General features: G+C 44.1%; 1 long non-coding RNA gene across 1 annotated transcript in view; it reads left to right on the top strand.

Annotated features, from left to right (window-relative positions):
• The first annotated feature begins 2,075 nt into the window (after window positions 1-2,075).
• LOC123353044 overlaps window positions 2,076-12,900 on the top strand; it is a 65,908-nt gene continuing 55,083 nt past the window's right edge. The window contains exon 1 of the long non-coding RNA XR_006574360.1: window positions 2,076-2,533. This is a non-coding gene — a long non-coding RNA (uncharacterized LOC123353044). The remainder of the gene's footprint in view (window positions 2,534-12,900) is intronic.

Below are 12,900 nucleotides of genomic sequence, written 5' to 3' on the forward strand. Positions count from 1 at the left end.
GTGGCCTGCCCTTTAGGGCAGTAGTGTCTAGTGGTCAGCCCACCCCACCACCAGGCATGGCCTTTTAGGGATTTTGAACGGCCAGTAAAGATATATACAAGGATCTAAGGAGTTGTAGGGATAGACAAAGAAAAGCAATCCTTAGGAATAAGTTGTGGTTGGGAGAAAGACTGGCACTGTTTCTGTAAAGGTCTGAGGCCAGGCAGAGTGAGTGGGGCAAGGCTCCCTACTCTCCAACCAATTGGGGATGATCTGGAAGAAAGGGGCCAGCATAAAGCCCGTCTTCTCCCTCACAGGGAGGGGAGACACTAATGGCTATTTTGCTGAGTTCTCCAGACAGGAAGGCTAATTAGAGTGGGTGTTCAGCTGAAGGATGCTTGCAAACGCCTGGCCCAAGGCAAGAGGTCTGAGATCCAAACTCCAGATCTAGGAGAGGTCTGAGGGGGAACTTCTGTTTGGAGGAGGGAGATACTGATTGCTGTAAAGACGGGAGACAGAGGACTGCTTGCAATACAACCCAGCTTCTGCAGAGAAGGGCTGAACTGGTCTTTGAGGAAGCACCTTCATAGCTGGCTAAGAAGAAGTTGTGAAGAATTGCAGAGTCCAGAGACCTGGTGAAGATGTTGACAAGTGGGGTGATGGTAGAAGTAGGTCAGGAAAGAGGCAGAATGACTACAGGAAACGGTCCTTATTAGCCCAAAATAGGATCCCTGGGCTGGAACCTGGAGGAGAGGGTGAGCCTGGGTTCCCCTACCTCTCCTCCCAGACCAAGAGAAGGTTAAAAATAGTATGTGAGGCCAAGAATGACAAGCTCCAGACAGATGTTGGGAGACAGGCTTGAAGGCCATTAGCTTCTGAGTTTCCTATTTTTGGACACTCTTGCTTACCCTTGAAGGGCAATGGACTGAATAGTGACCTGGCTGGAGGTCTAGGCCATGGAAAGTGACAGACTGATGTGGAACCAGACTGGCTACAGGGAATGCTAAACTTGCAGGGGAGCCCCCAAGCACTGACTCAGATGTACCCTGGCAGGCATATTACCCTTATCAGACCACCTTTTCAATATTTCACTAAAAGGGGTCATGTGTGCTTTCGGCCAGAAGCTAAGAACTAGCTGATTGTCATGGTTATTGAGATGTTTATATGGAAAATAGTTTCAGATATGTAGAATGTTAGGTTGCAAAACCGTTGAAGTGAGGCTTGTCACCTGAGGAGAGACGGGGTTTTAGAGAGAACTCAATGAGCGTGGAGAACAGCGGACATCAATGGAGACCAAACTTTTTTGTTTACAGTCTTGACCAGGTGGAGACTTGAGCATTGAAAAGACGAACCCCAGGAGAGCTCTCTGAAGAGCCCCCCGGGGTAAGAGACAACAGTCTGTAACAGTATAAGAGCAGAAGAAATGGCCCAAGTTGTGATCCATTGCAGAGCCGAGGCTGCCAGTGAGGGGTATCTCAGGGCAGGTCTAGTTCAGAAAGCTAAGATCTACGAGCACTACAAGGTCTTGCCAGAGGTATAGGCTATACATGTTTGTTTTTTTTCTTTTAATTCTAACCTTGTGTTTGCAAACCCTTACACTTGCTTTTATTTGAATCTGTTTCTCAAGCTCTGTTAAACTTCAGTTTGGTTCTATAATAGACAGGTCTAAGTGCCCTGTTCTAAGGAAAGTGTTGAACTGAGGTGACCCCAGTGAGCAGGGGTGGGGAGAGCACGGCTTCGTGTACATTGTGGGTGTCTAGAAGACAAGTGACTGCACTCAAGTGCAACAAAGTGGGCTGTGTAAATTGCTAGCCTGCAGGAGGAAAGAGTGGGGCTTGGGGCACTTTGACTTGAGTGCCTGTATTCCCAGCAGCTGTGGCTGGGGAGAGTTTCCTCTAGTAGGTACTATAACAGTGTGATCTGCCCCTTTAATAGCCTGGGGGAGGGGAGGGAAATCAGGGAGCAGTCCAGCAGGCAGGTGCTAGGAATCAGCTGAAAACAGCCCATCAGCATTGCATGATTGGCCCCCCACGCTCAGCTGGACAATATAAAGGAGGAAAACCAGGAGAAAGGGGACTGGTAACCAGAGCAGAAGGTTGCAGCCAGTCCCTATGATTTAAATCTGTGGGGGTCAGAAAAGGCCCTATCAATTAGCTACACATGCCAGAGTACCCCAGTCTGAATCCTTGACCAGATGGTTTGCTGTTTTGCACACTTCTTTCCTGCTTGTGAAGACAATAAACAGAACCCTGAAGAAAGGGACAGAAACCTAGCCTGGGCATGGCTGATTGTCTATTCCCAGCTGGTGACCAGGAGGAGATAGTGTGTTCTCCAGGGTGAATCACTGCCACCTGCTCACTTCAGGGCACCCCGGTAACCTCCTGAAGTGACACAAATATGACACCTGAATACATGGAGGTTCTCTGGAAGCAAAAGGCTGATATGCAGCTCTGTCTCATTCATGAAGCCCAGATGGTACAGTATCTTCTCTTACCAAGAGGCTGGCAGAGATTGGGAGATGGACGATAAGCAAGTTGGCTGAAGTTTAATCTGGGTAAGACATAGAGGTGGTGATAGAGGAAGGACAGAATGGTGCAGTGGACTCTGTTCTCTTTTTACAAGGCTTTGTCTAACCTTCATCCAAGAGGTGGCAATTTTGGGAGTGTTTTAGGAACCCCAGCTACTTGTGGAGTCACAGGTAGCAAAAGCACCATCTCTCATCTGCATCTAGCTAGACGCTTGTGACCTTTTCTTTCAGATGCAGGACAATCAATAGGCCAGCCCTTTCTGACTTCTAGATTACAGTATTCACTCTTAGTGGGATCATACTTTAATATCACGGGGGGTCAAACGCTTGCAAGCTGCATGCTGAATCCCACAGAAGAGTGGAGTAGCAAGCACACAGCTTCTGCATGCCTGGGAGCTCTGGAAGACATTTGGCTTTGAGACAGAATGCCTCCCAGAGCTGCTCTGATGATACAGTTACATCCCACACCCAGGGCAGGGCTCTATCTAAATGGCACAATCAACCCTTACATGGTTTAGGATTGCTCTCGCTTTCTCCCTCTGAGCTGCCATGATGGTAGAGGTCAGGCTGGGGCACATGAGCTAAGAGTATCTAGACTTAATTGTCTGGGAGACGGTAGCAAGGCATCCTCAGTGGAGAGCTCTTGACTCTGGAATTCACTTCCCCAGGTGGCCCCATAGTCCCTTTGTTGACTGTTAGGGTCCACTCATCTCTCTAGTCTCAGGCTTTCACCTGAAGTTAGAACGGATAAGTTGTTAATTTGTTTTGGGGCTGGGCACTTTCTCTTTGTATAATTGTTTGTGGTTCTGTAATCTTTGTACCTGTGCCCTGAGATGTACAAATGTGCACATTTTATAAATCCATACACTAGGGACTTGTGATTTAGGCCTCCTCCTGCTCTAGCTGCTAATTTTCTAGGCCACACAGCCTTTATAGGTGAATGAATTTATTATTTCCTGGCTTTGCTTCCCCCACCCAGAAAAGTACCATATACTCCTGACAACCTCATACATTAACTTGACAAAGAAACAGCTGACTGGCTTAACCCTAGTGACCTTTCTGCCAGATTGTAGTTTTGGACAATAGAGCTAAAATTAAATGTTCAATTAAAGGTAAAGGTTTGTGGACATACCATGTGTTGCAGACACCTTTAACTTGGGTAGTGACTAGAATAGGTTGGCTGTTTGCTTGTAAAATCTAGTGGTATTTAATACACTCAATATTATTATTGAGTGAATAAAATAAATCTGTTCTTGCTTCCCCTTTCCTAGTTCATCTTCCATTACATCAGCTAAACCAGGGAGTTGCCATTAGGTATAACCTAGTCTATAATGTATAGAATACAGAAGCATGTGAGCAGATTAACATACAATGGAGCTACATATAACTGGAAACACAGAAGGATGTGAACATTAGAATCCAAGAAATACTGGCATTTGTAGGCAAAACCCTTTTTCCTCTCTTGATTTGGATATTAGGGGCCTGTGGTAGGGTGCTTTGTTTAGTCAGCAGACCTATTGGTCTGTGCCTCCAATTCCAGCTTTTCTGTTAGTTCAAGGTGTCCCAGCCCTTTGGATGGGGTCTTAGCTGGACTGACCTCTTTGATGGTAACCCCTAGCTCTGCCCTTCTTGAGGCCAGGGGTCATAGCTCCAGGGTGTTTAGAGGGACCTGGACCCTCCCTCTCAACTGGGACCCAGCCCTACAAGTGAAATGGCATGGACCAGCCTGAGTTCTGCCAGCCCCCTGGTTCATCTCCCCTGGACTACTTTCTATCACTGCTACATCTCAGTTTGGGGCATGGTTCTAGTGGACTTAGTCTTTCCTTCCAGCTTCTCACCATCTAGGGCTGATGCCTGCAGCCTTCTCAAGCCCTTGTCCCTTGGGGTTGGAGGGGTGGGTGAAGACTTAGATCTCCTCAGTAGAAGCTTTCTCTTGTTGCTGCAGAGTAGTGTTCCTTCAAGAAATGGCCTCTTTCTTTCCCGCTCACCTGGGGCTGCTGAAGTTTCCTGAGGGGCTGGGCATCCTTAGCCCAATGCTGCTCCAGCCCTTTCCCTGTCTTGGCCTTAGCTCAGGGTTTGTAAACCCTGTCACGGGGCCAAATCCATCCCTGGTGTGCAACTTCACTGACTTTAGTTTCCATGTTGGCCTGTCTGAAATTTTTTCACCAGCGATGAATCTGGCCCTGAGATTTCAATGTTGTGAGCTTACAAAGAATGGATGAGGATCCCAGGCTGTTGCACTGTCATCAAGAGTTGGAGTCTGACTAATAAGCTATGCTCATGACAAAGTGCAATATAGAACAGACTTTTATTTTCTATATGGGAAGAAAGTCTATGGATTGGAGAGTTTGAAAATTTTCCATTGAAACTTAGACTTAAAAAGCCCACCTAAAATCCCAACCAGCATTAGTAGGGAGTGGTTCAATGAGTAGGGCTCATGGGTGCTATGATAATACAAATTATGTGGGGTAAAAGTCATCAATGCTAGTGAAATGCCAATCATTTATTTAAATGCTCAAATGGGCTGGGCACCATATGTACAAAAGATAGGGTCCCTGTGTCTAAGAAATAAGTCTAACATGACTCAGTGTGAAGTGATAAGAAGGCAGGTAGAATGAGAATAACAAAGAGACGCTCATGCTAGCCAAGAGTAGAACTTGGTGGAATCTTAAATACAGATCAGTATTCACAGGCTGTCTTGGTGTGCGGTAGATATAGAGCTGTGGTAAGAGTAATGAGGGACATGTGTGTAGTGGATGGGATGGATGGGAACAGAGAGAGTAGGCAATGGGCAGGGATAGGGTATGAGTGGGTAGAGACAAGGATCAAGAGGATTGAAGCAGGTGGCACAGTGAAGGACTATATGGAAGTACAAATCAGTTAGCACAAAAACAAGTGAATTAAAAGCAAGTGGCAACAGTGAGTCAGTGACAAGTGGTGAAAGCCAGCATTACTGGGGTGTCTGAAGGAGATGGAATGATAGTGTGCTGGAGCAGAAGGTTGTTGAAGACCACAAGTGTGGTGGTTATGGTGAGGAACAGAGTGGGCTTGCACTTTCTATTGGAGTACTTGTCCCAAAGAAACTGGGAGTAATGCATTGGTGAGAAGATGGTTGTAGCCTTCCTAATGGTTCAGGTCTGCAGAAAATAAAGTCCTAGGCATGTGCCATGGGAAATCAGATAGAGGATGTCTGGGTGGAAACAATGAATAGAAACTATGAAGAATCAGCAGCTGGAGCTACCTTCTACGCTGTTGGGCTTTTTTTTTTTTGATGGACACACATTGCCATGGGTAGTTTCATGCCTGAATCTTGCTTATAAGTGTAAAGTTGTAAAGTGCTTTGAGATCCTATGCAATGAACGGTACTGTATAAATCAGCAGTCAGCACTATTTCTCTATCTCTGTGAAAGTGTTTGTTGGAATTGATTCTTCACTCCTTGTTTCTTTGATATTGAGACTTCAGCTTATAGGTGCCTGAGCAGTGCCCCCCCCCAGCCCAAAAACAAAACAAACACATTTTAGAATGAGAAGATCACGCTATTGTGGTTTGATTCTGAACAACCTCAGCTCCTGGCTTCACCCTTTCTATTAGTTCTTATTCTTGGAGCAATTTGAACTCTCAGTGGCTAAGTGATGCTTTTGTCCTGGCAGATTTTTTTAGTCATTTCTTCATTAAAAGTTTGCAATATGTTTTTAAACCTTTTCGGGGAGAAGTTGATCTTTTTATCCAGCCTTTTTCAGAGGAGACACCAGTGAGTTCTGGAGCTTTAATGGACTTATTTGCTGCAGTTTGAAGATGCTTTAGCAACTGCTTCTTTGAGCTCTAACAACAGCAGAATACTTTACAGCCAGGGTCATAATAGCATCCTATGGGAAGAATATTATTTCAAGGTCTCTCTCCTTAAGACTAGGAAATAACAATAAAGCAACATTTTTGCTGTCTTTTACTGAGTGCTTAATAAAAGCAGAAAATAATATACTTCTAATAGAAAAGATGTAGGAGTTTTACACAAATTAACCTGAAATGACTTCGTAACTCTTTATACTTTAAAAATATTTCTCTTAGCAAACAGCAGCTCCTGAAAACCGCTATGTAACTATTTTAATCTCTGTGCTTGAATCTGATTGCAGTTACTCTTTACGACTGGAGACGCCAGCTTTGAAATGTGGGACAGTTTAGTTTTTAGAAAACTTTCCTTCTCCTGTATGTGTTCTTTGGCAAGGGCACATCAAACACCTGTGCTCTCAAGCCTGGCCTGGTAGAAGTACCCACCACAGATGTCAAAGCTCTTTTGTTGACTTCCTATTAGTAGCCACTTAATGGATGGGAGCTGCACACAGCTTTCCTAAGCGCTTATCAATAGACAGCAAACATTCTTCTTTCAATGGGCAAAGGGTCAAACTGTTTCCCTTGGCTATAAAGCTCTGCCAGATAATTGCTGGTGATTAGCAATTTTAATTACCAGGTGCTAGGGGTCGTAGCTTGTGGGTTATTTTGCTGTTGTGGTTGTAATTGGACAGGTTATTAATAGGTAGGGCTTATTATAGCCATGATGTATATCTGACCAATACATTATGCACTTTTTTAAAGCAAGTGAAATAAAGTAAATAAAATAACCCATTTCTGTGTGAATCTGGTTAGTCGAATAGTGCTCCAACAGGTTTTTCAGTAAAACTTGTCTGATAAAGGAATCTTTAATACAACTCACCAAAGCAGCTTTTAATCCTCTTGTAAACACTTGTATGTACTATTGTTACTGAAGAGAGGCAATGATTTTAAAATCTTTTCCTGCTACATCGGTCATGTTGGAGCTAAGCTTGTCAAACATGTTCTACCTCACTGGTTTTGCATGCAGACTTTTAGGGGGTTTTCATAGGATCACAAAACCAACAGCACAATTAGCAGTGAACTAATCTCTTCCCATAGTCAGCAGCAAAAGGGGTTCAAAATAAAACTGACACAAAAGACTCTTCTGTGATCTCTCTCGCAGAGTATGCTGCTATAATACTTGAAGCAATAAACAGTTGCTTTTTATTTTTTAAAATCTCTATTTCTTAATAAACAGTTTATTCAGCTTTGAGGCCTTCAGTGTTTTCTAGGATCCTCTACAAAAAAACTAATCTCATTGGGAAACTGATGTTAGAATGGTTTGAGAGAAATCAAGGAAGTGTAGAAACAAATACATTTTCAATTAGGTTGACCAGACAGCAAGTGTGAAAAATTGGGACAGGAGGTGTGGGGGCAATAGGAGGCTATATAAGAAAAAGACTAAAAAAATCGTGACTGTCCCTATAAAATCGGGACATCTGGTCACCCTATTTTCAATGCATAGCACTACCAGGTTTTAATTTATATTGCGGTAATACCTAGAGTTACTCAGTCAAGTCCAGAGCCACCTGTGCTTTATGCTTTACAAATATAGAGAGCTTGATGGTGCTTGCCTCTTACTTGGCGGAGCAGAACAGAAAAGGGAAGCAAGCCCTCTCACCACAGAAGCTGGGACTGGCTGACATCATTGACAGGGATGGATCACGCAATATATTGCCTTGTGCTGTTTGTTCCCTCTGAAGCATCTGGCACCAGCCATTGTTGGAAGGCAGGACACTAGGCTAGATGGACCATACAGCTGACCTAGTATGGCCATTCTTATGTTCTTGCCTGAATAAGACTTGTGATCTTGGATCAAGGTCTAGGGCAGTGTGCAGCTGTTACAGGATAAAACCCCCTTAGAGCACGTAGGTGGGGAAAAGAATTTCCAACTCCCACTTGTGTGGTGCAGCTGAGCTGCTGCAGGGTTATCTGTATTAACTTCCTGTTGGCCTATCCCAGCAGTAAATTAATAACATATGCACATGTTGCACCCCAGGGAACAGACAGGGAATTATGGCTCTCTTAGTCACAAGTTCCTCCTGGGATGTTCTTTTCAAAGAGACTATGTCTTTATGACACAATCTAGCTATTGGGGAAGGGATAGCTCAGTGGCTTGAGCATTGGTATTCTTAACCCAGGGTTATGAGTTCAATCTTTGGGGGGGTCACTTAGGGGTCTGGGGCAAAAATGTGTACTTGGTCCTGCTAGTGAAGGCAGGAAGCTGGACTCACTGACCCTTCAGGGTCCCTTCCAGTTCTAGGAGATAAGTATATCTCCATTATTATTATTTTTTTATTCCTTGCTGCTCCCAGTCTGATGCTTAGACCACACCCTTCTTGTGTGTTCTTATTAGAACAAGAAAATATATGGCATATATTCAAGAACCTGTGCTTTCAGGCTTGTAAAAATATCATCCTGGGCCAGATTTTGATCCCTTTAGCTGTACTGAATAACACCTTGCCCTACAATCTGTGCCACTGATTTCAAAGGGCCAACTCATGCAATGAGATGCTATCCATTCTGAAAACAAGTGTACTATAAACTAATTTGTACTCAAAAGCTAGACACTTACTTCAGTCACCAGTTATGTGTTTGTGCTCTTAGTGTATAAAAAAGTAAAGGCATTTTTGGTAGGTCTTCAGTCTGATGCAAACCGGAAGCCCCGTCCCCTGCACTAGCCTATTATATTGCCAGCTGCATTAGAAAGAGCTGTTTGCAACATCTTTCAGGATGGGGAACTTGCACAGTCGCTGGCATTCTGGGCTGCTAAGGGCAATTCCCTGCCTTTGAGGTATAGTTCCCCCTGGATAATGTGGATCTGTGCTGCCCTCTGTTCCAGCCCTAATATGTGGCTACTGCAGGTGCTAAATTTCCGCATGCAAAACCCATTTTCTGATCTGAAATCTAATCTCAGCTACATTGGTATGTATTGTACTTTATAATAGCAGGTGTGGTAGACCAGGTGTTCTGGCTGAATTCCCAGATTACATTATGTCTACCTATACTCCCCATTGTAGTTCAGCTGGATTTGGGATTCTTCACTTCCTGTGCTAAACGGCTGTGTGATATTTGTTAAGAGCTGCCATGTTCCACACACACAGGGCCACAACTTTGGTGGTGGGAGAAGTGATTCCTTACCTTGTTCATTATCTTTGAGATTCTCTGGATGAAAAGAAGTATAACTTTGATTTTTCAAAATGAAACATAACATCTCTTGCATGCTCTTGGCATCCCTTTAAGTAAGACAGCTTTCTGCTTCTTTGTTGGATTGCAACAGCAACCAATTGTTTTCCTTTGGACAAGAAGTTAATGCACAAAACAACTTTCCCACCTCTGCCTCCATAAAATTATCATCCATCTCACCACCAATATATAATCTCCACCCACCCAAACCTCACTCCTCCCAAACACTTGCTCCATTTGGCGTGTTTCCTAGTTTGCCCTAATGTTCACAAAATACATTTCTGACCTAGGTAAAAGTAAACAATATTTTAATGCTATTAGTAGATGGTATCTTTACCGGGTATAGTATGGCCCAGTATGCATCTGCACACAAATAAAACAGCAGATTTTTGAGATGCAGAACAACATGTACCTATATACACTTGAGATTAGAATTCAGCCTTAGTTATATTGCAATTCCAAAGCTCAGCAGAGTGGGTTAAAGATAGAGCTTAAGCCTTAACTTTGAATTGCCTTGCTTTTGTGGGTTGAAGTTAGACCCATACAATGTTATTTGAACATAGTTTTTGGTACTTTGTTGATATTAGTTACCTGCTGTGACACACAGTACATGGCAGTTTCATTTTTGTACTCTATAATTCAGGTGTACAATACCTGTATTTTACAATCTTGCTGTGATAATATGCCTCTATTGATTCAACAAAATAAGTTGTCTATTTGTCTACACTCATACATCTCTATGAAGGAAAGACTGACAATCAGAACCATAAATATTGTGGACTTCACATCTTGTGGCATAACAAAAAACAAAACAAAACAGTGCAATAATTTCAAAATGAGAATTCGCAGACAATGCCACTCCATTTGAACCAGTAAGATGAACTTCCTACAAGAAGCACTTATTCTACAACAGTGTGAAAATGTTAGACCAGCACTCACTTAAAAATGTTTGCACTGAAGAACATTCTAGTTAATGTACCAACGTCTAAAGTATGAATATACAGGAACTATAAAGTAAAATAAAGCTGAAATTTTAATGACCACAGATTGCTTTATTTTTATGCCTTATTCAAAGATCTACAGTTTCTAAAATTATTGTACAGTCCTTGTAATAGGATAGGAACAGGTACAACCTCCAGGATGAAGGGAGAGGGGCAGGCACAAGAAGAGAGGCGCAGGGAGTGGTAGGGAGAACACGGGCAGGATTTGGGGCTGGGAGTTAAGGGACAAGGACAGGAGGAGGAGGAGTTGGGAGGGGAAGAGCTGGGAAGGATGGCAGTAGATGAGACCGGGGCAGACTTCTGGGGGTTGAGGAGCTGGGGATGGGGGCAGGATCAAGGAGGATAGCAGGAGCTAGAGGGGAACAAGGATAGGAGCTGGGGAGTGGGGGATAGGAGCAGAAGGCGGTGAGGACAGAAGGCTCTATGACTCCTAAAGCATACTACTGTACAAAACCTGGAATTTAACCCATTTTTCCTTAGCCAGTACAACTGGCAAAGCCTCATCCCCCTCTAGAGACAGGTCCACGTTGAAGATAACCCCTTAATGATTCATTTACCTCCACTAGTTCACGTGATAGGGGACTGTGTTATGGATCTAAAAATCTGAACCCGGCTGATTATCCAAATCTGGGGTTAATATAGTTTGATAAGGCAGAATTTTTTTCTATTTTTTTTTAAATTAGGAAATTACATAGCCCCTCTAACACTTAAAGAATGTTAAAATTGCAAAATTAACCACTCAAAAGTTAGGAAAGGCCTGGGATGTTGCTTATTCCACCTTAATTTGCCCCCTTGTATATATGCACTATGATAGTGTTTAATTGCATGATTACATACTAGCCTTTTACACAGGACTCCTGTCTCATTCTGTAGGCCCCTAGCCTGGATTCTAATTCCTGCCTCTGCCACAGAGTTGCTGTGTGATGCTGGACAAGTTACATAAAGCAAAACTTTCACTGACCACTTTTTGTTCCAAATTTTTGGGTTACCAAATTTGAGACACCTGAGGTCTAATTTGCAGAAGTCCTGGACACCCACAACTGAGACTAAGGTCTGGTCAGAACATATAAAGAGTTAATTACTCTGAAAAATCAGGCCTAAGGCTTCTCAAATATGGCACTCCTAATTAGTTGGCACGCTTGTTAGTTTTGACCGTAATCTCTCTGCTACAGTGCCCCACCTGTAAAATGGGGATGATAATATAGGCCTTTAATTTAACATAAAAAGTCTTAATGAGATCTATTGGCTGGAAGCAGAAGGATGTAGTGGATTCTCAGTCACTTGAAGTGCGTAAATTAAGACTGGCTATGTTTTTCAAAAGGATTTGCTCTAGCTCAAACTGAGGTTATGGGCTTCATGCAGAGATTTCGGAGGTTCTTGGGCCTGTGGTATGCAGGAGGGGTGACTAGATGATCATAATGATTCCTTCTGGCCCTAAAATATATGGGTGAAAAAAAAAACCCCAAACAGCTCCCCATTCAGTGCACTGAGTGAGGCAGGGGTCATGTGGGAAAAGATAGCATGTGATCATGTCATTAAAGACTGTATCATAGTCAGGGGTGGCTCCAGGCACCAGCTCTCCAAGTGCATGCCTGGGGCGGCAAGCCGTGGGGGGCAGCATGCCAGTTGCCATGAGGGCGGCAGTCAGGCTGCCTTTGGTGGCATGCCTGTGGGAGGCCCACCGGTCCTGCGGTTTTGGCGGCAATTCAGAGGCGGGTATGCCGAAGGCGTGGGATAGGCGGACCTCCCGCAGGCATGCCACCGAATCCGCCTTACCAGTGGTCCTCCTGGAGGCACGCCGCCGAAAGCCGCTTGACTGCCGTGCTTGGGGAGGCAAAATACATAGAGCTGCCCCTGATCATAGTGCATATGCATAAGAGGGCTGAATTAAATTTGCCCAGGCTACCTTCATTCTGGCACTTGAGTCCTTGATTTGGCAACCTTAATGGTCTTGTTTTGGATGTAATATAACATCATACAATGATGTAACCTTATTTTGGATGTAATATATTACCAGAAGGGCAGTAGCTCCTTTGTGCAGCCCAGCATTTGGTATAAGACCACTTTTCCTAAGGGTAGGTCTATACTTACCGCGCGGGTCGACGCGGAGAGTTTGACTTCTCGGAGTTCGAACTATTGCATCTAATCAAGACGCGTTAGTTCAAACTCCCCACGCTCTCCGGTCGACTCCGGAACTCCACCACCGCGAACGGCGGTGGCGGAGTCGACCTTGGAGCCGCGGACTTCTTTCCCGCGGCATCTGGACTGGTGAGTAGCCCGAACTAAGGTACTTCAACTTCAGCTACGCTATTCGCGTAGCTGAAGTCGCGTACCTTAGT

The sequence above is a fragment of the Mauremys mutica genome, chromosome 1 (genome assembly GCF_020497125.1).
Source record: "Mauremys mutica isolate MM-2020 ecotype Southern chromosome 1, ASM2049712v1, whole genome shotgun sequence".
Classification (NCBI taxonomy): Eukaryota; Metazoa; Chordata; order Testudines; family Geoemydidae; genus Mauremys; species Mauremys mutica.